This window comes from Podarcis liolepis (genome assembly GCF_965112155.1).
Source record: "Podarcis liolepis genome assembly, chromosome: 5".
Lineage (NCBI taxonomy): Eukaryota > Metazoa > Chordata > Lepidosauria > Squamata > Lacertidae > Podarcis > Podarcis liolepis.
Window position 1 is genome coordinate 30,877,926 of NC_139556.1, and position 25,028 is coordinate 30,902,953.

The following is a 25,028-nucleotide window of genomic DNA, read 5'->3' on the forward strand; positions in this document are numbered from 1 at the left end:
GTGGCTGACCAATCTTACCCACCCACAACACAGGGTATCGGTTTCCAGGTCTCACCCTCTTTAAGGGAGGACACAATTTGTGAATGGAGCACTGGTATTGGAACGGCATAAGTGAACTGGATGCTTAGCACTGGGCACTTTGGGTGACCTCTGGCATTATGCTTCCCCCTGGTCTCTGTTTTCAATTTAACATGGTACACCAGCCGCTTGGAAGGCTGCGAGTCTCAATCCGAAAAGCATCTTGCCTTTGACTCTGCCTTTGATAAGGGCATTCCTTTGGGCTCACTGTTCAGCCAACTGTGTGTGCAGCAAGAATCAGTGCTCTGCGCTGTGACCTTGGTGTATTTGACCTGGGAGCCCCGGAGAGATGTAAAGGAAATAAACAGAAAACCCCAAATGTGTGTGTGTGTGTGTGTGGCTGTGCTGATCAGCAGAAAAGATGAATGAATATGCTGCAAGGTTGATCAATATTTTAGTTCTTTTAGCAGTTCTCCTTTTGCGTGACCCCCAGACTAACAAAGCCATGTGGCTCCTTTTTTCCAGCGCCTCTTTGTACTGTGACACAGTGCCCTGCCACCTTTAAGGAAATAGGATTCCTTGTATTAGTTGTCGCCAATAAACCTAGCTCAGCTGTCAAGAAAGACAGATTTTTCCTATGTGCTTTATGTCATGCAAAGTTTGTATTAGGCATTCTGTGTTTATTAGGTGTATGCTTCTTCAGACTCTATCTTCAGTTGTCCCTTCATGTAATTATGGTTGGTTTTCTGGTCATAAATAAGGCTTACATGGGAACAGAAGGCAAAGGGGAAATATATGTATGTGAAGAATATGGTCTCTCCAACCATTTATCATTTCATACAGCAGTTATTCTTTGAGTGCCAGTGGCATTTGTGTGAGAGGAGGCGTGTGGGGGGGAGATGATTGTGAACTAGTACTCACTTCCCTTATAGTAAGTAATAGAATCATAGTTGGAAGAGAACATGAGGATCATCTAGTCCAACTCCCTGCAATTCAGAAATATTTCAACCAACATGGGATTCGAACCCACGACCTTGAGATTAAAAGTCTCATGCTCTACCAACTGAGCCTATTTCAGTCCCATTAAGCTGGTGAAGAACTGTGAGATGCTGATGGGGTCTGTTAACCCCATTCCAGAGATCTGTAGTTCTGACACTGCGTCCCTAAATGGTCTAAAAGTGTATACTTCCAGATGGACCATCACTCACTGGTAGAGAACATACTTTGAGGTCTTAACTTAAGCTGCAATCCTGCACAAAGATATTTTCAAGAAAGCACCATGGCAATCAATGGGGCATGATGCTGAACGAATCTGTGTAGGTGCATATACAGCCTCAGGCAGACTTGCTATGACATATTCTCTTGAAGACAATTTGGTTCCCTGAAGAATTTCCATTTCCGAAAAATCTGCCACAACTCAATTGGAAATAATAGAGCAGACCTCTCATAAAGTGTGTTTAAAAAGTAAGGAAAATGACAAACCCAAGTGTTTCTGACGTGGTGATTATTAACATCGATTATGATTTTGTAGTAACAATAATGTGAGACATACAGAAAGAGGGTCCACCCTCCCTGCGTAGTCGGCTATGAGTCACAGAGAAATGAAATATGTCATACATAAGGCATTAACCTTTATTGAACCAATCATTCAATGTAAAAAGCACACAGCCTTGCTTGCTGCCTGCATATCACTCTGAATTGGGGAAGTGTCCATTTCCATCCTGGAATGCCAATCTGTATCTATTTGCTTCTCTCTGTTGGCAATCAAGTCTCAGACTATTTTGCTTTTGTTTTCCCCCACCAGGCCATTTTATATTATACCCAGCACTCAGTGCTTCCAAGAGTAAAACTTAAGTCAATGTGGAGAGCTTGCATGCTGCACCCACTGTGGTGTAGGTTAGTGCCTAAGAGCCAAACTACACATTATGTTAAATGCATGGCCATATTTCACATATCTACATTTTGTTTTTTTAAAAAATAGCAGCTGTTGTGGGTTAAAATTTTTCCTTGAGCTTTGGTGTCAATGAAAATTACCATCTGCAAGCAGCTACTGTATATGCTCTGTAGGTGAAGCTTCTATTTGGCACCAGTGAGTTTCCCAAGTCAAATAATCTCTCTGCTGTTGTACTTGCAACAGAGTGCAGGGTTGCTGTTGCCTTTACCCCATTTTCAAGGTGGCCAAAAGGTGTTTGCAAGCATCTTTGCTTTAATTCCACAAATCATCTCTCTGGGGGTTTGTGTAAGGATAAATGTTAATATACCTTTAGACACACTTCCCATATCTAGTTTAGGAAGTTAGGGCCAAGGAGGAGGCAGGGATAGAAGCAGAAGGAGAAAGTTGCCAAAGGAGAGGGGTTATGTTGTACAGAGTTCTATAATCAAGTATCTCTTGTTCAACCAGCCTCCCTGACTTCCCATGATTCAATTGAAGCTTAGGGAAAGATGTCATGAGGTCAGTTCACCCATGAATTTTTTTGTGATCAGGAAGCACAGGCAGTTGGGGAAGCTGTAGAGTGTAGGATAAATGTTTAATGGCAAGATAAACAAGCACCCCACCCATAGCCAGCTTGCAGCAAGAAGGTAATCTCACCTTTGCCCCCACTAACGTTCTAAAGAAATATTTTAAGTGCCTTGAGAATTGGACAGAAAAATGGAAGCTTCTTTTTGAATTGGAAGAAAACTTTTAAGAAATTGGAGAACAGGTTTGAGCACAGTACTAGCTGAAATCTAACTTAATAATTGAACTTAATAATTGGACTTAGATAGCCTTAGATAGCCCTGAACTTAATAATTGGACTTAGATAGCCATTCTGTGTTAACTTCACTCCTAAATTGTCCCATATTGGCGTAATAATACTGATATCCTCTGCCTTTAAAACTCTCTGCCTTGCTTACTGAGTGAGGCCCACTCAGCTTGCCAGCACTGGGATGGTAAGGACGCTTGTGTAGAGGCAGTTCCCCCTATCAATCAGTGTGTGCGTTTTTTAAATAAAAGACTTACCAAAGGGGAGGGGGACTGAATGGTGGTAAAGCCATTTTTGCAACCCATCTCCTATCACGGTGCAACCAAACGGTGAGTCATGTCAATGGGCATCTATTTCTTTCAGCATCTAGTTTTGTAAAAATGTGCTGCAGGCAGGACTGATATAGGTGAAGGAAGCTTATGTGACTTGATGGCCATATCTCAAAAAGATCTGAAATTTAAACCTGTTACATTTTCTCTGCCTCGGATCGCCTCTGTGAGAGGGTGTTTAGTGTGTAGCTCCCATTAGGATCATCCAGCTGTCACACAAAGGAGGTGTTTTGCCACCAGCAGTCTTTGTTCAAGTGATGCATGTTGTCTGCTGTTGTATCCAGATGAACTCAGCATCTACTTGGTGAATCACAGCAAACGTTCGCCAGACTACTTATAGGCAGGGGCAGCCTTTCAGGTTTCCTTGACTGGGAGTAGGAAGAGATTTTAGAATAAATGTGGGATGGGGAGCAAGAGACACAGCGATTGTGAAATGCCTGCATTTTTAAAAGCATTTGTTGTTTATTTTTATTTTCTAACTCCCCCCGCCCCCGATCCTTCTTCTGTCATGGAGCCCACAGAAGTGTGCATGTGGTTCCCATCCAAGCACTGATCAGACGCAGCTTCATGTGGTTTTAAGCCATAACCTGGGACTTCAAAATGGCCACATTTATGGTGGTGTTGAAGGAAACAAAAACCCCTCCATATGGCTTGAAATGGGATAGAGCAACTACCTACACCAACTTGGCTTCCCAAAATAGTGCCTTGAGAATTCTGTGGCCGTTTCTATTTTAGGTAGAAGTAGCAAGTCCCTTTTTAAAAAGTGACCTATGCTAGCATGAAAGAGCAAAGAAATCCAGAGGAAACTGTAGCAACAATAGACTAGTGGTGGCTGGGGACCATCAAGACTGTTGGGGTAGACTGCAGGGAGCCGAAACAGCAGGCAGACCCCAAGTCAATGACAGGTTGGTTTTGTTTTTTGCCCCCAGCCTCCTCTCTGCTGAGTTCTATAAAGACAACATTGAGACTACGGAGGAAGAAGTCGACCGGTTGTGCAACCACCCCCGGACTGCTTGTAAGTAAGATGGCAGACATGTGGGGGCTGGGAGAGGGCAGACTGAGGTTGGTGGGACAGTGTCCCACTTGCCATAATGGACCTGGCTCCACTGCAGCAGGCTATAGGAACAAAAGTCATCCTGGGCACCCATCTCCTATTTTCCCCATCTACAATTGCCTAAATTGATCGTAAGGCATTCTGCAAGCAGTATCGCTTCAAAAATCTGACAGTAAAGTTTGATCACACCAATTTATAGTTTGTTCCAGGCCTCCATTGGTATTAAATTACCTAGTTTCAGATTTGTATCATTTTAATTTGATATTTTATGCCTAAAAAAGAAATTGCATGACTTACCGTTCCCTCACTTTCAATATTTGTCCATCAAAGCTAACAATGGCCCAGGGAAATGTCCATATTAGTTCTTAAGGAAAAGCAAGCAAGGAAAGGAACAACTTTGTTTTCAGGCTGCTAACATCTTCACATCAAACTTCCACTGTCGTAATACGTTATCTGTTTCATTGATTTCAATGTCAGGGTCCGTCCCCCCCACAGATTGTCAGGAGATGAATATGCTACAGTTTGAAATAATTTTATTTGAATATTTATAGCCCACCTCTCTTTTGTAACTTCTGAGGTGGTTCATGGCATACTTAAAACCAGCAATCTATAAAACCAGCAATCCAATATTTAAAAAGCAACAAAAACATTTAAAGCAGTAGGAGAAAATCAGATGAAAAGGCCATTAAAAACCTGTGCAACAGAAATGTCTTCTTCAGCTGGGATGTGAAAACGATGGACAGGGGCACCACATTAAGGAGCAGAGGCAGGGAATTATGTAAGCAAGGCGCCACAACCAAAAAAACCTCTGTCTAGAGATGGTGGAAACTCACCTTGGATTAACTTGGAAAATCAGAAAAAGGTAATTTTTTTAGTCAATCCAAGGGCTTGGAAATATTACCTCTGCCCTTTGTCCACTGCCCTGCATCATTCCTCTCCCTATAATCTCATCGAGTGAACCCACATCATTATATTGCGCATCATTGTATTGTATTGTATTGTATTGTATTGTATTGTATTGTATTGTATTGTATTGTATTGTATTGTATTGTACTGTACTGTATTGTGGAGGTGGTGGTAGAGTGCTTTGGGGGCAAAAACCAAGGAAAGAGGAGCCCACCTCTTGTAGAGGACTCACAGGGGTTTGGTTTGCCTCTCCCGCTCTGTGTTTTGGCCCTGTACATCTTTATTCCATCCCCATTTGATTTCATGATGGGTATCTATTACACACTACTGCGCACTGCTCAGTCCAAGAGCTGATCTGACCATATTTGTCAATGAGTGTCTGCTTCTTTTTTCTAACATCTTTACCAAACTGAATGTTTTCTAGTTTCTTTAGGCATACAATCCAAATAACCAACGGTGCATGTTTGTTTGTGTGTGAGAGTGAGTGAGTGAGTGAGTGAGTGAGTGAGAGATGCTTAGTTTTTGCCGTTTGAGGGTACATTTTAAATAGTACTGCTTCAGCTTACTTTATCAGTTAGGAATGGCCTTTTGAAATGGAAATCAATCTCTTAACTTAATTTGAATCTAAAATTGCTTGGACATTCAGGGCTCGGCTCTGTGGTCTCCTTAAGGCAGTTTTCATGAAGTTCCAATTAGGAATATAATCAAATTTTTGAAACTCTTCAATCACATTGTGCTCACATGTTATTATATAAGGAAACTTGTTTGTGCATTCAGTGTGTTTATATTCTTCAGACTCTTTTTATCGGCTATTAGACATGCAGCTCACATGACCTCCCTTTTGTCCTTTCTTAATTCTGTACTTCAGAAGAATATAAAACAAGAAGTTGCTGTCTGTGAACATCATTCTTATTTGGAAAGGAAACCAAATCCACTTGTCATTCTAAAACTCACTTATAACCACAAGATGGGCATGCCATTTATCTAGGTAACAATACAAACCTGAATGTTCAAGTGATGAGTCATTTTGAGAGATGTCGGTTTTGGGGGGGCCCTCTGCTTGAGACAATATAAATGGACCTATTTCCCTATATTCCAACTACTTCAATTTTAACACTGGTAATTTGAGGGAGAGCTCAAAGTTCTGCCTGATGCAATAAAAAGGCTTATTGCTGAAAGGTGCAGGATCCTCAGGCTGGATCAGAAATCTGATGTTTGGAAGGGGGAGGGTGTTTTAACGCTTGTCCCCCTGCTGTGATCCTGGATCCACACTGGGAGATGTGCCATTTATCTGTAAAAAACCAATCCTATAATTATTAATTGCAGGATTGATATCTCATCTAGTTTGGCCAAAAGACAAATATTCTGACCCCCAAGGTTTGTGCACAGCAGAATGATAGAATGCTGAGGCAGTACAATGGTCTGTGCTCTTTCAGAATGCTGGTAGGAGAGGCATTTTAATGCTCTACAATTGCATGTGTAGACGTGTGTGTGTGTGTGTGTGTGTGTGTATTGTTTCACACCACTCCAATATCTTAGTGGTGTGAGATTCCAGAAGTTCCAGGTGTTTATGCAGGGTTTGTGTTTTCTTTTGGAATGAGGCACAGTGGAGACTATGGGGTCTTTATGATATGTGGTCTATTTACACATATATACAACCTGAGCCTATGATGGAGGGGTTGGCAGCATTAACACCCCAAGAGGGTCTTGCTTCTGTTGCGGCCACAGCCTTGGGATTCTAACAAAAATCAAGCATAGCTCTGTCTCCCAGCCTGGAGCCTTCTAGCATCTGGTACACAAAACTCAACTCTCAGTTCTGGCCTTTGTCTTTCTAACTACCACCTAGTTGAGGGGTCCACCTAGGGTTGCAAAATTGCAAAGAAATTGCAAAGAAATTGCAAATTGCAAAATTGCAAAGAATTTGAGCTTTTTCTGAGGAAAGTCGACTGCCATATGTCTGGATTTCCCCAGTCATTTAGCCGATTTCTGCCCGGACACTGATTGCGGCTGCAATATTCCAGATATGTCTGGGTAATTCTGGACATATGGGAACCCTAGACCCATCTGCTACAGAGCCCCTTCCTTTGTTACCTTAATGGTCCATACTTAGAGGACTTCACCAGGAAGCTAGCCAGGCTATCCCAGGAATTGAATATGTGCTGGATCCAGGGCATACACAGCCTAACCCATTCCAAAATCATATTAGTATGTAATTTACATAGCATATGATGTTTGAGTTAGGTCTGTGTTGCACTGCTGAATTAGTAAGACTTCCTCCTATTATTTCTTCTTAAGAAACTCAATTCTTTATTCTTTTTCTTGAACTCTTTCCAGGCTTTGTTTCATTTCGCTAGAGAGCCTAACAAGATCACGATCATGAATGCAATGCTTGTAAAAGCACTGGCTTAAATGCTGCAAAATGCACCAGTTTTTTCCACAATATCTCATTAATTTGTTTTAGCCAAATAAAGTATAAAGAAGATGATGATACATTACACACAACATCTTTAGGCTGTCATTTTATATCTAAGAGGGGTTTGATTAATTATACAAAATCATTAAAGGAAATGTCGGTTGTAGGGGAATAAAGAAAAACTCCCAAGTACAGAGCTCAGATCCAGGTAAATGTGATTGATGCTCATTGTTGTTCTCGCTGTGAGGCTCCATCAATGTAATTAAATTAAAAGTGAGGAAGTGGGCTGAAATGGTCTCATCACTTCTTAAAAACATGAGGATGATGGAGAGAGAGTCTAACAAGTAAGTAGCATCCACATACAACAAAAATGCAATAAAGGCTGGGGCGGGGAGAGGACCTTGGTCAATTGGATATTGTTGAATGTTTCATCTTAATTTTCTTCTCTGCTGCAGAAACAAGCTTGTCTCATTGGGAATATTATAGTTCATTCATGTCCAAACAAATTAATGTCTCAGCTTACTCAAACCATTATGTCTGTTCTGTATCACTTGGTAGTGCCAGACATGAAACCTGGAAGGCTTGCTGTGGTTTGATTTGAAGAATTTAAACAATTTCTCTTTGAAAACCTTTTGTGGTAGGGCAAAATGTAGTTGATATCAGCTAAAATAGATGTGCTATTTTGTTAGCTAGGACCCCAAGTTAGGGAAGTAATACTTCTATGTTATATGGCTTGTTTTTAAAGACCATTTGTGCTTTGTACACTAGAGTGAACATACAGCCTAACACTCATGGACAGGGGCACAAGAAATATCTGTAATTTGAGCGGGGAGGGAGCAGTGGCAGCATATTCACAACCATGGCTAAGGCTGTTCTGAACAATTATAGCAGATCCATAGAGAAGAAAAATGGCAGCTCCATGATCACCACATGTTTTGCCCTCATTATCATCTCTATACATATGTTAATAGCGCACTTAGGTGACTGCATGTTATTCAGTTTAGAAGCAAAACAGGGCCACCTATAAACAAAATGGTAATTTCTATGGGGGGGGGCACACAGAACTATGTGAGTTTGTAAATTAAAAGGAAAAAAATGACCAGGTCTGTTAAGCCTGACAGTTGCTCTGTGTTGATGTCCCCTAGAACTCATTAAAAAGATTCCCTTGACAAACACAGCTTGAAAATGGCCACTTACCCAGTACAGAGGTGGGTGGTGGTTGCGACCCAGCACAACGCTTCCCCCTCCTTCTGAAGCCATGACACATTTGCCCCAACCATTGGCTCCTCTCCCTTGGTTGCTGCAGTGCCTGCTGGATTCCCGCCAAACCCAGTTTTAAAATTTCTGGCCACAAGCACACGGTGGATGGGCAATAGAGCTACTCTCAGCGATTTGGGGAGGGAGCAGTTGTGTAAACTCACATTTTGCGTTGGTGCCATCTTCCCCTCACTGACCCTTTCATGCCTCAGACCCCCAGCAGGAGGCTGAGATGGATACCCGCCCAATACCTATGCCAAGGTTTACCTACATCTGAATTCAATAAAGTTGTGGCCATTTTTATCCCAAATGCATGTTGCCGTGTCTTCTCCTTTCACCATGAGGCCTGGCTCCTGGGGGAGGGAGTACTGCGTTTGGGTGCTTAACCACTGGGTTAATGCCACTTCAGATTTGTTTTAATTTGAGAATAGAGAAATTGGGGCCCTCCAGACATGTTTGGATTGCAGTTCTCAACAGCCCCAGCTAGCATGGCTAATAGCCAAAAATGATAGTTCAGCAGCAATTGGAGGGCCCAAAGTTCCCCACACCTGTTTTAAATCGCTCACAGAAGAAAGCTCATCTATATTGGTACTTGCAGTTGGGGATTAGGATATATGTTTATTCAGACCAGCAGGAATTTTTCAAAGTTTTGGGGATTTTTTCCTTGCTTGGCTGTGCCAGGAGATTGGACCTGGGATCTTTGGCATGCAAAGCATGAGCCCTATCTGTGAGCTATTGTCTTCTGCAATAAAGGCATGGGATGTTGCTGGAAGCAATAAGCGAAATAATAGGCCAGGGAAGACAGAGTTGGTAGTGAGAGCAGAAATACTTTGGAATGAATTTGTACAGTGGTACCTCTGGTTACATACGCTTCAGGTTACATACGCTTCAGGTTACAGACTCTGCTAACCCAGAAATAGTGCTTCAGGTTAAGAACTTTGCTTCAGGATGAGAACAGAAATTGTGCTCAAGCGGCATGGCAGTAGCAGGAGGCCCCATTAGCTAAAGTGGTGCTTCAGGTTAAGAACAGTTTCAAGTTAAGTACGGACCTCCAGAATGAATTAAGTACTTAACCCAAGGTACCACTGTACCTGGAAATAATTGGGTAGTTAAGCATATATCCATGCCACCAAGACTGCAATCTCAAATGGTTAACCGTTACAGTGGTGCCTCGCAAGACGAAAAGAATCCATTCTGTGATTCTCTTCGTCTAGCAGTTTTTTCGTCTTGCGAAGCAAGCCCATTGACGGATTAGCGGATTAGCGCTATTAGCGGCTTTTAGCAGCTGATAAGCAGCTTAGCGGCTTAGAAAAAGGGGGGAGGGGGGGAAACCCGCAGGAACTCGCAAGACATTTTCGTCTTGCGAAGCAAGCCCATAGGAGATTTGTTTTGCGAAGGACCTCCAAAACGGAAAACTCTTTCGTCTAGCGAGTTTTCCGTCTTGCGAGGCATTCGTCTTGCGGGGCACCACTGTAATAAGTCTCATTGAAATTAGTGAGACTTGCTTCTGGTTAAGCTGTAAAAGAGCTTTTTTGCATTCTCCACCCATAATGTGAAAGAAAACCTACATAAACTAGAATGGGTATTGTATTTTACCATGCAAAGAGTAAAGAGAAGTTTCTGCTGCAATCCTTATACACATTTACCTAAATAAACTGAACTCAATGAGACTTACTTCTGAATGAACCTGTATAGGATTGCTCTGTGAGGCATGTTGTTAGTGACAACACCTTGAAGCACCACTTTAGCTTGAAGCACCATGCAGTTTAAAACTGGGGAAATCCATCTTGCGGTCCAGCAGCTTACTGGATTCATATGCCTTTGTGTGTTATAGAAAACATACATTAGTCATTTTAATAAAAAAAATGTTCCCCTCTGTGAGTGAGGATCAGAAGAAATTTATTTTCCAGAAGACTCACATTCTGAGGACTTAAAGCACTCTAAAATTATGCCACCTGCTATTAAATCAAAAGGATGAGCAGCCCTATATGGGTCTCGAGATCATTTTAAAATCATGTTATTTTGTTGTCGGCATTTCCTTGCTTTTAGCTGCCATTATTTAAAAATCCATTTCCTTAAAGCTGATATCTAAGTTATAGCTTTTGGATATTGTAACAGTGAACATGTTAATGCATTCTAATTTCTCTAATTTATATCTGAAATGGGATGGGGAACATGTGAAAAGATTGTCCAGAAATACATGTTGTTTGGAGAACGGAATTAGATTTAAGTACTAAGGAAGGAATTTGCAATACTAGTGTGTCTCTTCTCGCTTTCTCATTCAAAACTCTGATGCTTCAGCCATATTCTTTGATAAGCAAAAGCATACCTTCTTCAGATGTGCAGTAAGTCTAGAATTCTAAAGAAAAGGTATTTCTATCAATAAGGTTGTACCAAATAGTATGGGAAACAGCCTTATTAGAAGAACTAACCTATAAACTGAAACTGACATGGGGGAAATGGAAGAAGATGCCTTCACCCCTTTATCACATACACAGCCCAACAAGACAACGACAAGAATCTACCAACAGCATACGAATCAATAAGGCTAACCTGACTCAAAACATCCACGCACCCCACTCAAACATGAAAACAAAGTTCACCACAGCCAATCACAATCAAACAACCACACCCTAGGCCAACCTCAACCTCTCTCACCACCAAAGGAAAACAAGTGAATAGTAAAGAAAACCCGCACGTGTGACGCTGACACAAAACCCCACACATACAATAAGTAAAATAGAAACATCGCCACTCACCATGGCCCCCTCCACCTCTTTCCCCCTTTTCTTCCTAATGTAACACTAATGTCTCGGCATATAAAACTGATCTGTAGAAAATGTAACTTGAAAAGAGAGACATTACACATACTTTTGTAAACCAAGAAATCTTTCATAAAAAAATACGTTAAAAAAATAAGGTTGTTCTCAGTTATGATAATTAGGGATGGAACCTACAGCTACAGATGCAGTCTAGCTTTGAATACATGGAGAGATTTCTTTTTATGGTTCTAAAACAGTATGCCTAACAGTGAAGAAAACTGTATGTTTTTATTCACAATTTTAAACTCACAATTTTAAGTCAGTGTAACTAAAAAAACACTTATTAGCTAAAGGGTATTTAACTGATGGGGAACATCAATTATTCTGTCACAGCTCCTGAGTATGCAAAGCATTTATCCTCAAAGGGGCTAAAAGTACATAAGGTAAAACTTAATGATTTAAGATGGAGGAAAATTCTGAATTCATGCTGTTCAGATAGCAGGAGCAGCCTCAGCCTATCTTGCAACAAGTCTGCTCATAAGCAAAAATCAGCCTACTGGTTCCTTCTGTCTAGCAGGGATTTCAGTCACATACCTCTGAATGTCTCCTCCCTCAATAGCAATTTTCAATGGCATAACATTACACAGCCACTGTGCAGGGTGATATGTGGCTTTCCATTTAATAATTCAAAATATAACGATTACCGATTTATGTATGGTATGACTTTTGAAGCACATTTTCTTCTTCTTCTTCAAAAGCATTTTTATTGATTTTCTATTGCAAATTTACGGTGGAGGGAGAAGGGAGAAAAAAAAGAGGGAAGGGAAACCCCGAACCCCTCCCCCACTTTGTCAGCTCACCCTAGCAATCCAATAACCATCATTATACCCGTCTTAATTTATACATATAGCTTGATATATGTTGTCCAAATAGATACCCAAGCAGCGCTGGTGTTTATAACAAGTGTTCAAATGTAGCAAGGGTGTACAAACCTTTGCGTAATAGATGGTGGATATTTATCCAGTATAATTCTCTCATTTTTTTGTGCTTGCTTGCACCAAGGGCTGATATCTCTATTGTCCCATCCTGAATTCAGAACTGCAGCTGGAATCTGGTTACTATGGCAGTCCTCCCAGTGAAGGCAGTGCTAAGCAGATCTGGGAGCAAACCTAGCCCAGGGAGATGATGCGCATTTCTCCATAAGAATGCAGCAGCTGTGTAAAATTTTAAACCCTAAATAACCATGGGTGAGTCATTCTAAAAAAAGAAAACGTAAAGGTGCTAAGAAATGCAAATTATTTGCTGGAAGAATCAGAGAAGCCAAAATGGCTTTGAAGAGATTAAGAAGTGTGCCTATGTATCTGCTGTATAATCCTGAAATTATATCAGTGTTCATTATGCAAAAAGTATGGAACACATGTCTAAGCATCCTGCAGTGGCAATGTCTTAAAGAATATGCAGGGCTTATCAGAAAATTAATATCTTGTTTAACGGATTTGTAACAGGTTCCTCTGAACAACACTTTTCTCCTTAAAGTTACTTTTGGAAATAATAATTATTTACGAATACCAAGTTTACATGTTTTACTCTGAAGCCTCTGTCAGACACATTTTATCTTTTTCCTTTGACAGCACCTCACTAGCTTATTTTTGCTCCATTAATCTTCCCAGCTTCATATATCTCCATTTTGTTATCATGTTTTTACTTATTGACTTCGTTTTAAAATTGCAGTATTGAAGGTATGGGTCTATGGGGGGGGGGGGGAGAGAAGCATTTTGCTCTGATGTTTTAAAGTGACTTATTTCTTTCTTCTTTCCCCTTGAACTTAACAAGCAACAGACAAGGAAAGCAGATCTGTGGCTTGTCAGGTAACCAGAGGGTGGCACTGGTCTTTCATATCTAGATGGTTTAGGTCATGCCATGAAATATTTAAAAGAGTTTATGTAAGTTGCAAGCAATGTATGCATTCTATAGTCTCTCCCAAACATCTGTGACTGAAACAACTAAGTGTGACATATTTATATATACTCTTATTTCTAGAGACTTGTAGTTTAGAGCTAAGCTATATACAGCCAAAGATGCAAGCATCAAGATAACCATTGTTACTATAGGTTTAGTCTCTGCCATTATGATGCCAATACATCTCAGTAGTATTTTGTATAAAACTTAAATCAAATCAGCAAACAGATATGCAAGCACCCCAAACAATGCCTCAGAATGCACAAGACCTGTTTCAGTTAAATATTTCTTGAAATAAGGAAGTTTTTTCGTGTGCTTTTTTAACTGAAGCACCCTAGATCTGGCTCAGCCTTATATTATAATTGCAAACATTTTTGCTGGTGTACTTGCCTGCAGTGCTGTTACATTATAGATTTTGATGTGGCAGTGAACCAGCAATGTAATTGTTTGGTTTCCCCTAAAGCAGAAGAAAAGAAAACATTGTTGTTTCCCACTTTAGTCCCTGGGGAATATTTGGGGGCTTTGAACTAGAAGAAAGGTTGCAGGTTCTATAACAATGTCAGAAGAGGCCTGGTGAATCAGGACAAAGGTCTTGTACTCTTGTACTCACAGTGGCCAACCAGGTGCCTGTGGAAAACTGAGAAAGAAATTATGAGCACAACACTCTTCCCCATTTGTGATTCCCAGTAATGGGTAGTCAGAGGCATTTCAACTCCGATACTGGAATTGGCTGAAGTCTTTTTAAAATCTGAAAACAGAAACTTGGGGATGGGACCTGGAAAATCCTTAAAGGTCCTGAAGACTGTTCCTCAAGTCTACGGTATAGCCCTTGACATAGGGCAAGAAGGTGCTCGCGTGGCAGAAGGCAAACAGTTAAGCGCTCCAGTTGAATAAATCATGTACCCAGGATATTAACATTGCCTGGATTTCTTATGTGGAGCACTGTGTTTTCATTTATTCTTCTGCAGTGCCCAAGAAACAACAGTGTTTCAATGCTTAAAAGAAAAATATGTCCCAGTACAGCAAAATGTACAGTGGTGCCCCGCAAGACGAATGCCTCGCAAGACGAAAAACCCGCTAGACGAAAGGGTTTTCCGTTTTTCGATGCAGTTCGCAAGACGAATTTCCCTATGGGCTTGTTTCGCAAAACGAAAAAGTCTTGCGAGTCTTGCGATTTTTTCACTTTCCCCCCCTTTTTCTAAGCCGCTAAGCCGCTAATAGCCTTTTAGCCGCTAAGCCGCTAAGCCTTTAATAGCCGCTAAACCGCTAAACCGCTAATAGCGCTAAGCCGCTAAGCCGCTAATAGGGTTGCTTCGCAAGACGAAAAAACCGCTAGACGAAGAGACTCGCGGAACGGATTAATTTTGTCTTGCGAGGCACCACTGTATTTATTTGCTTGAAGCTAAAACTCAGATGTGAAACTGCAACCAGTCAGAGGCATTTCTGAGTATAGTGGTTTCATTTATTCTTCATTGCAGGCTGATCTCTCAAAAAAATTGCTTTGAAAATCAGAACACTCAACCATTTAACACGTTGGGGCTGTCAAGGAAATTAAAGGGGGATCAGAGTAATTCTACAGTTAAGGGCTACAAACAAGTATGAGCAGAGTAATAGCCAGTGGACTGTGGAGATCCAGAACCTACATTCCTTCTATAAAATGAAATGAACCTGAACATTAAGATGCTTACCTACACTTCTCGCATTCTGCACTCTATCGTGTATTCCCTGCATGCACATGCTTCTATTGATCAAACCTTAGGCGAAAAATCAAACAGTAGCATACTGTAAACAACTGCTATAACAATACATCAGCATGGGTAGAAAAATTCTACATACACAATATGTAGATTTATTTTTTATTAAAAAAAACCCTGCCTTCTAAATTTTGTAATATCAGGTGTTGGTGTGGCTTATTTATTCTTATAAACCCCAGTCTTGTAAGCAATATACATTTGGGTGTATGTTTGAGAAATTGTCATAACATTGTATTAGGAAATAGTTCTTCCCCAAATCACCATGTTTTCTTTTTTAAAAAAGATATTTTACCCAGCATTTAACCATTAAATATCTATAAACATTACATACTTTGAAGTGCATCCAGTCAGCATTCAATGCTCTCTTTCATTTCTGTTGATGCCAGCTGTAGAGCATTCCAGTTGTAGAGCATACCAGAAAAAGGTCCCAGTTTCCGTACCTGGCATCTCCACAGAAAACTGGAAAAGACTGAAACCCTGGAGAGCTACTGGGAGTCAGTGTGGAGCAGTGGTTTTCTGATTTGGGGCCACCTTTAGTCCAAATGTGCACTTGGGTACCCACTTTTTAATTGTTTGTTGCCGTAAATTTGAAAGGGGATAGTGCTTCTGTTGCCACCTGGCATGGATCAGCCTGCAACTCCACATCTCACCATTGTAGTGGGTTGGCACAATACTTACTGGTTATAACGAAATTAGGGCATGTCCTCTAGGGCACTAGTCAAAGCTCTTCTGGGTAGACTTCCCCACAACATTTATTTTTAAAATGTTTCTTTTCAGAAGTTTTGAACTGCAAATGTGGCACTCCTGTGGAAAGTACAGTGGTACCTTGGGTTACATACGCTTCAGGTTACATACACTTCAGGTTACGGACAGAAATTGTGCTCCGGCGGCGCATCGGCAGCAGGAGGCCCCATTAGCTAAAGTGGTGCTTCAGGTTAAGAACAGTTTCAGGTTAAGAACGGACCTCTGGAACAAATTAAGTACTTAACCCGAGGTACCACTGTACTAACATTTATATTTATTTATTTATTCATTCATTCATTCATTCCTAATTCCCATATTAGGGTTGCCATATTTCTAACAGTGAAAAGTTGTTGAACTATTTATAAGGAAAATAGCCAAAAACGACATTGCTGACATGGGTTGCCATGCATCTGGGTTTTCTTGGACATTTTTTGTGATTTCTGCCTGGACACTGCTTCTGACTGCTGTATTCCGGATATGTCCAGGAAATTCCAGAAGTATGACAATCCTGTAAGAATCTTGGATAGGTATGGGACCCGAGCCTATTCTTCTTTCAGATCAAATTTTATAGTGTCAAGCCTATGTGCCATTTGTGACTATGTTCCAACAATTAACAAACAACTTTGCAATTATGTATGAGGCACAAATGTTCATTTTACTTTCATTCATGGGCAGTGTATCCCATTCCCACAGGGCTCTTATCTGAGGCCTGCACATAAGCATCTAATTGTTTTCATTGTGTTTACATTTTTGCATGTGATGCTATGAGCTCCTGGAGTACTTTTTGATAGATGGGTGGAATATGGATTTTTGCAATGAATGCAATATAGTTCTGGCTTACCTAACATCTTACTCATCTTTCAATCATTCTCTCAGAAATGCCTTTTTAATTTTTTGTAAATGTCTAGCCTTATGCTTGCTGGAATTCATGGGGCAATCTTTGGTGGTAAAGAGTCTCTTACATTTAGACAACGCTAAGCGTCAAGATTATAGAATCAATCAGCAAATAGTCTTAAAGCTGTGGAAAAGATTTCACTCGGCTTCTGCATTTCAAAGGGAAATAGGATAACCTTAGGATCACTCAGATAAGGACTATGTCTTAAGTGATTTACGAAGCAGAGCCTCAGTTGGGAAATGTATTAGCAGGCTTGCATCAAGGCAGATAAAAGGCTTTACGTGCTGGTCCAAAATGTTTGTGCTGTCTCCAATCCCTGAACTATGTTTCTGTAAATGTGACATGAGTTAACACCATGGTTTGTGATGTGCTGGCAGCACAATAGTAGGTATTTCATTTCATCCCACACTCTTATTTACAGTTGTTTGTCCACCTTATGCTCACATGCTGAAACAAACCTATGTACAAAACAAACTAAGTTTTGCAAACCCCATGGATTCACTGAAACTGACTGAAATTATGGTTGTGGTATAGTTAAAGCTTCCCCAAGATTTCAGCTCACCTGGTAACATCATGTTAAACCATCTGGGAGAGGGCAGGGTCATGTTGGAGAAATCACATCCTAAGTCTGCCTCCAGTCCAGTCTTTGGATGGATTCTTCCAACACTGTTCCCTCCTTCCTCACATGCTTGTTGTTTTGTTTCTTTTCCTCTAATACTGTTAAATTTTATGATGGGGCAGCATCCACTCTCCTAAAGTAAGAGTAGTGGGATACAGACATGGGATGAACAGAGACTTGCTTCCAACAAGTGTGTTATGATTTATTAAAGCTTATTTAAAACAACAGCAGGAAGATATAATATATTGCAGATTGGTTATCTAACAGTGCTTAGTTTCACAATTGTTTAAATATGGTTACTGTTGCTTTAAAATCAGTGGCTATTGTCCTAGTTCTCATCCCCATGTGAATCTAATATGCTGTTCCCCATTCCTCCTCCCCTAGTTACTGGTAACTCACACTAATTTAGAGAACTTCCCTTGAAATCTTTTCATTATATGGAATCCAGTTCACATTCCAGGTTCTCGGAATAGTTTGGAAAGATGTGAGTAGACATTTGCTCTGACCCACTTCTACCTATGTGATTAAGCTGTTTGTGAATTTGTCCTTCTATTACTAGGCTGGTGCTCTTAATAAGGATGTATGGATGGCTGTGTGTGGTGTGTGTATGCCTGAACACGCACACCATTTTAATTGGGAGGGAAAGGATAAACTTTCCACATGGCACGATCCCACTGAAAAAAGCCTCCTACCCCCCTGGCCTTCTATCAATTTTTAAAAATCCATTCTGCTTGGAGTGGCATGTTTACCATCAATTCTAGTTGGGCTGTCAGGAATATATTGTTCTCTGGTGATTAGAACATTCCAGACTCCAAACAGCTGGCTTTCTGCTGCATTTCTGAGGTGGCAGTTCTGAGGAGATGCCTCAGTGTTGCAAACCGTGTGGAGAGGAGAATATTTTATCACTTTTGTGATTTTCTTTTGGTTTTGTTTCCCTGATAAAAAGGCTGTTACACAGAAGTGTTGTTATTTTTGTTCAAAATAGGCAGAGTTCTCCTCTTCAATTGTCATCATTTGTTGGTGTTTTGTTTTGTTAAAGAAAACTCTTAAACACATTAGCCCTGGTTCCCCCTTTATTAGCATCCATCACTGTAACTCCATTAGCATTAATAGGGTCATCCTGTATTGTGAAAGAAAACCAAGCTTGTGAATATTTTGGAAAAGGAAAGCTGCATAGTGAGAGAACTCAAAAGATTGCTTTTTATAACCATGAAATTCTTTTTGTGCTCAAGTGAGAAATACGATACACTTTCTCTCCAAGGCCCCAGCCTTTCTGTAAAGACCTAGAAAAATTTTCCTTGAAACATCAGAGAGATGGATGAGGATCTAAATTTTTTGACCAGTGCCAGAAAACCTGAACAAGCCTTAAACTGTTTTGAACACCCCTCATTGTTACAGAAAACTCCTGACTGAAGTGAAGATACCAATATGAAGGTGATTTTCAAAGGTCTGAATAAGCTCTAATGCTGAAGAGATCCACACAGTGTCCATGAAGCTGTATTTTGCAACATCACTTCATCAGTAAAACAGCCATGTTGTGTGGACTTACTATACACTCCCTGAGGTAATTGTTCTTAGTAGCTGGACAGGGAAGAAAGAGAAAATCTAATGGGGATGTTTGCTGTTAAATTTGGCTTGTTCAGAATACCATTCATGTCAGCAGCAGCAGTGGGAAATGCATTCCTTGGAGGCCGGATTTGCTGCCCCTGTGGATCCTGTTGCCTGAGGCAGTCACCTCCACTTGCCTCATGGGTGGACCGGCCCTGCTTACTCTACAACACTGCAGTAGTTTGCTGAAGGAACAAGCTACTAGCTTGCTTTCTACTGCACTGCATCTACCAACAGCAAGGATCAGTTAATGCTAGGAGACCAGTGGTCTTCCATCTGGTCCAAAAAGCAGTATGCTGACTCTGGCCTGCTCTTTGGTATATAAAACATCACAGGTTTGCAAACATAGTAGATGGTGCTGCTTTTGGACTCTCCTGCTTGCCTACAAACCACAAAACTCTTTCCCTGAACCAAAGAAGAAGAGGAAGAGAAGAAGAGTTTGGATTTGATATCCCGCTTTATCACTACCCGAAGGAGTCTCAAAGCGGCTAACATTCTCCTTTCCCTTCCTCCCCCACAACAAACACTCTGTGAGGTGAGTGGGGCTGAGAGACTTCAGAGAAGTAGAAAAGTTGCCTGGTGGTATAAGATACCTTACTCATCTCTTCTCTAAGGTATGTTTTATGGGTACCTCAAACCCAGCCACAGCCAAATGTATGCATTTTTTTCACTCAAGGTGAAATGAACATTCCACCTCAAACATGCATGTGTGTGTGAGAGAGAGTGTTGTATCTCTCCTTCAAAACTGAGATATTTATGTGGCAAAAGTTTCATGGAACTTAATTCGTTCTGGAGGTCCGTTCTTAACCTGAAACTGTTCTTAACCTGAAGCACCACTTTAGCTAATGGGGCCTCCTGCTGCCGCCGGAGCACGATTTCTGTTCTCATCCTGAAGCAAAGTTCTTAACCCGAGGTACTATTTCTGGGTTAGAGGAGTCTGTAACCTGAAGCGTATGTAACCTGAAGCGTATGTAACCCGAGGTACCACTGTACCTTCAAAAGCACCAGGATGGATAGGACACACTACATCAAACACAACTTCACCTGCAGTATAATCTATATCAAGTGGGGGGGAAATCAGAAAGTCATATCCACTAAGCACATGTTTTGAAACCACAAATCTGCAATTTTGAACAAAAAGGTGGAGAAGCCAGATGCTAAAACATTTCAGGTCTGAGAACCACTTATCAACAACTGCAGCAGAGGTGGCAACTAATCCCACAGCATTAGTGAAGACGGAGAACTTCTGGGCACATTAATATCACATGGCTTCAACCTGGCAGGTGGTACCAATATCACTTAGCTTTGGCAAATGATGCCTTTCTAAACATTCCATCCTCAAAGCTCTGTAAGTGCTGCCTTGTAAACGACAACCTTTCATTTTTATCAGAGTGGTTGACAAAGGCACAAGCCGAAACATTTTGCTACATAAATAAAATCTGTTACGTTATCCGCAGTACCATATATTTTAGTTACAAACCAAATCCCCAAAGGGATATAGGGAAAGCTTGTGTGAAGTGTTGTTTGATGCTTTTTATAACTATCTACCTATCTGTAATTCTTGTTGCTATTATTTATATCTTGGCTTTCAGGATACAAAGCCTTACAAGTAATAGTAAACCACATTTTTTTAAAAAAGGAAACAATAGCAAGATATAAAAGGCCATCATGATAATTCCCATTGGGTAGTTGATGTTACCTGGTTCTGTGAGGGAGTGGAGGAGATACGTGATTTCTTAATAGTCATCCAGTATTCTCCCTATTCATAGAGACCTGAGAAGAAAAGTACAGAGCTAATCCGAGCAGCTCAGTCCTATGTACGCCTTGGTTTGGGCCAGTGAGGTCATGGTGGAAGTTCTGCATTCTGTAACGGCAGGGCATATTAATAAATACACATGTACAACATCTACTGAGGGAATTCCATTTGCAAAATTATTTTCTTTTGGATTATCATTGAACAACCATTTGCCTTTTCATATTCTTGTGCTATTACGCTGCAGTTCCTTTAAAAACATCCGCTGCTCGCTTCCAGCAAAGGTTTTTTGTTCATGCTTGTTTAGTGCACAATTGAATTAGGTAATTGTTTCAGTAGACAGATCGTTCTTGGAGATTTCAGATTTGTTGGTGGCCATCTGCAGCCTGGTTTTGGCCAAGGAAAAGTTTGTTCACACGATTGGGCAGAATTATAGGGGGTTGTTTGGCACAAAGGGGTTAAATATCACATGAATAAAGATATTGCAAAGACTCGTAAAGACTTAGAAATGAATTGGAGCACTTCTTGAATTAATGAAATATTGAAGATTTGACCAACATTTGCAGATTTCAGCATTCTTTTTTTGCCACCGAAAGCACCCTAGGAACTGTAGTTCTGTGGGGACTAAAGACGTTTCAAAGCAGAACTCCTTGGAATCTTTCAGGGGGAAGACATAGCGCTTAAACTAGTGTAAAAGCAATATATGTTAATGGCGTGTATATAAACCTAAGATAACTGGTAAATATGATCACATTTACAACATTAAAAAAATTTCTTCCAGTAGCACCTTAAAGACCAACTAAGTTAGTTCTTGGTATGAGCTTTCGTGTGCATGCACACTTCTTCAGATACCAGTGTGCATGCACACGAAAGCTCATACCAAGAACTAACTTAGTTGGTCTTTAAGGTGCTACTGGAAGAAATTTTTTTATTTTGACTATGGCAGACCAACACGGCTACCTATCTATTTACAACATTGTTCTGTCATCTGTTTGTTTCTGGGCCCAATGCAAAGTGCTGTCTTTAACCTTTAAAGCACTAAACAGCTTGCAGCCATATAATCTGAAGGGTTGTCTTGTCCCATAGGTACCTGTCAGGGCTTTGAAATCCTCATTGATGGCTGGGGTGCTTCTTCAGGTTCTCCCACCTAATAATTTGAGGTTGGTGACTACTCAATAAGAGCTTTTGGGTGGTGTTGCTCCATTTATGGAATGGCCCTACCAGAGAGTCTTGCTTGGCGCTGACGTTGTTTAGTCTTTTAACTGTCATGTAAAAATACCTTTTTTGTTCTCCCAAGCCCTTTAATTTTAATTATAATGGCTATGTATACCTGTTCTTTGTGCCAACTTTCTCCTTTTCTGGTTTTAAATTTACTGGTCTGAAATTGTTGCAGCAACTATTTATTTATTTATATATCCATCTTTCTATCTATCTACCTTGCCGTTGTGTTTTTCAAAATTGTCTTGAGCGTTTACTGAGCCAGTTGAACTCAGTGATAGATAGGTGTAATAAGTAAATGTGGTATACAAATGAAATACAGAAAGAAAAAGCATTAAATTAATAAGAGCGCTGGGTATTTTAGAATACTTTATCACTTTAACTGAACGCCATATTTCACACAACTTTCTACTTCTTTCAAAACTAAGCTGCAACTCTCATTAGACCCTTTGGCTGCAGGACTTTAGACCTTGGCCCCAGGGTCCAGCCCTAGATGCACCAACATTTGTAATCTATGAAGGGGGTTTCTGTCATCACTGAATATCCACATTATCCATCTAGAGAGCTTCTTCCCCATTCCCCCACAATGTATTTCTCATGTCTTGGTTATTTGTTCTTACAAAACTCTGCTAGTCCCTGAAAACAGAGAAAGTGCTTAACACTGGCTTAAATATAGTGCAGCCAATGTTGCACAGTAATTACTTTTATCTATCATCAAATTTAGTTTCAAGGATCTGGCTCTGTGAATGGAGCTGGTGATCAAATGCTCTATCGCACTGATATTTTTCACGGGGAAAATACTGCTTCCAGAACAAGACAGAGCACCTATACAAAGCAGCAGTGACAGCGAGCAGAAAGAGACTGGTGAAATTAACAGTCTGGTCCTATATATGTAAGAGAATACGAGTGTGGAGGTCAAAATTACACTGGACTGCTACTGAAAACAGATGCCATCCCCAATTATGTAACATCTAGTTGAACTTATCCCTAGGATTGGCTCCAATGTTAATGAGGAGATTCTTGCGAAAATGTCACCTAGTGGGCCATCCTACTGGTGTCCTTCATGGGCAAGCTAAGAAATAAGGTGGCCAGATGCAAAGAGGACAGAGCTCCTATACCTTTCACAGTTCTGTAGAAAAGGTAAATTTTAGCAGGTGTGGTTTGTATTACAACTCATAATCATTGGAGGAGGCCTGTCTTCTTTTGCATCTGGCAAAGCCAGTATTTAAATGTTCCCACAACTTCCTAGCATGATGCCGCATTGGGTGCCCTGATGGACTGTGATAAAATTAAACGGCCAGGTTCCATCCACCATAGGGAGACAGGGTAGGTGCCAGTAAACCTTGCCAGCATATTGGGACCAAATTCCTACCCTTACCTCTCAGAACTTGACAACCACTGGAAGGCCTGAAGCAGGTGTGAGGAACCTTTGGGTCTCCAGCTGTTACTAAATTACATCTTCCATCATCCCCTGTCAACATCTGAAGGGCCAAAACTCCCCACACCTGATCTAAGCAACTAGTGACATTATGTGGTCATGCTTGGGGATAGGGCAACAGACTCAGTTTTCATTATGACCTAAGAACAATACTTGCTGACCTCCAGATGCTGTTTGACTACAGCTGCTATCATACATGACCTTTGGCCAAGGTGGATGGGTCTGATGGGAGTTGGAGTCCAACAACCTCTGGAGAACCACATACTGTATTACCTACCCATTGTACTAGACATGTAGAGAGATCCTAGGTGCAGAAAGTTGGACTGTCCTCTCCTCAGGCAAGGTTTCTTTCTTAACTCATTGGCAGGGTCTTCCCAGTTTCTTCCCCCTGTCTTCCTTTGATGTCCACTCTTGGCTGCCTTTTTTTCTACTCTCACCCCTTTTTTCTACTCTCACGCCTCTACTTCTACCCCACCCCGATCCCATCAGCTGGCTTCCTTAACTGCTGTTTTTTTCTCCTCCCTCTTCTGAGCATTCTCTCTCATCTCCCCGGTAACCAACTGTATTCAACTGCCTGCCACTCCATTCTGATCCTCCCAAGTGGCCTGTGGTATTCCTGTAGGTTTGGGAACAGTGAGGAGACCTTGCAGTTGGCTTGCCTGAATGCCAGGAAGCAGCAGGAGTCAGCACAACTTCAATAGTTTTATATATTTGTGAATAGCAGATCAACAGAATAACGTCGGGGTCACCAGATGTTGGGTTGAAATAAACGGCAGACGAATGGCAAGGTGTCATACGGGAGGCATCTCCCGAGCATGTCTCGGAGAGTCCCTTTTATTGAATATTACAGCATTACCACATATGTGCTTGTTGCTGATCGGTTAAAACAAATACAATGCAAAGGTTGAATATAGGTATTAATCATCAATAGATTAAAGGTTGGGAAAAGGAACACAGAATTGGACAGGCGTGAAATCTCCTTATTAAACTATTAACTAGTGATTGATTATAACAAGACTTAAACTATTACTAGTGATTGATATTGCATAACATGAAAGAACATAACTATCGCGTTCCGTAGATGTGGTCAACAATGCGTTAAGAACAGGTCAGGGTACACTGTTTCATGAACTCAATGTGAACTGATCAGAACATTCCCAGATTCATGTGCGGAGGTAGAAACTTCCCAGCAAGAAATGGTTTTTATTTTATTTATTTTTAAAGATGCCTTTACATGGTGCCTATGGAATTCTGCTAGTAATTAGGTGACCTCTACCCTGTGTCTTTTAGGGCTGCTGGGGCATTGATTTTCCACAATTATCTGAAGGTGGAAATAAAACAGACCTTTCATATAGCACCAATAAGAACTCTTCATTACCCAGCAGTGCCTTTCCCCATGGCCAAGCTATTTCTGTAACATTCACTCACAAGCAAGTCTCATTCAGCTAAGGTGCCTCCAACATTCATAAAATTGATTATTGTTCTAAGTTGGGGGTGGAGAACCTGTAGCCTTCTGGCAGTTATTGGCTTACACATCCCATCAGCTCCAACCATTGG

At 40.9% G+C, this 25,028-nt stretch overlaps 2 long non-coding RNA genes across 9 annotated transcripts in view; one reads left to right on the forward strand and one right to left on the reverse strand.

Annotated features, from left to right (window-relative positions):
• LOC310706698 overlaps positions 1 to 4,449 on the forward strand; it is a 139,856-nt gene extending 135,407 nt beyond the window's left edge. For both annotated transcript variants that reach the window (XR_014526080.1, XR_014526081.1), the window contains exon 4: positions 4,021 to 4,449. This is a non-coding gene — a long non-coding RNA (uncharacterized lncRNA). The remainder of the gene's footprint in view (positions 1 to 4,020) is intronic.
• A 5,961-nt stretch (positions 4,450 to 10,410) lies between these two features.
• Positions 10,411 to 24,203, reverse strand: LOC310706634. Of its 7 annotated transcripts, none has more exons than XR_014525974.1 (5): positions 23,749 to 24,203; positions 20,762 to 20,926; positions 15,131 to 15,196; positions 13,829 to 13,899; positions 10,411 to 10,540 (listed from the first exon to the last, which is right to left on the reverse strand). It is a non-coding gene; the product is annotated as an uncharacterized lncRNA (long non-coding RNA). The 7 variants fall into 7 exon arrangements; XR_014525975.1 differs by having other exon boundaries at positions 10,413 to 10,540; positions 13,833 to 13,899; XR_014525976.1 differs by lacking the exon at positions 23,749 to 24,203 and adding an exon at positions 23,412 to 23,547 and having other exon boundaries at positions 10,413 to 10,540; positions 13,833 to 13,899.
• Positions 24,204 to 25,028: the final 825 nt, after the last annotated feature.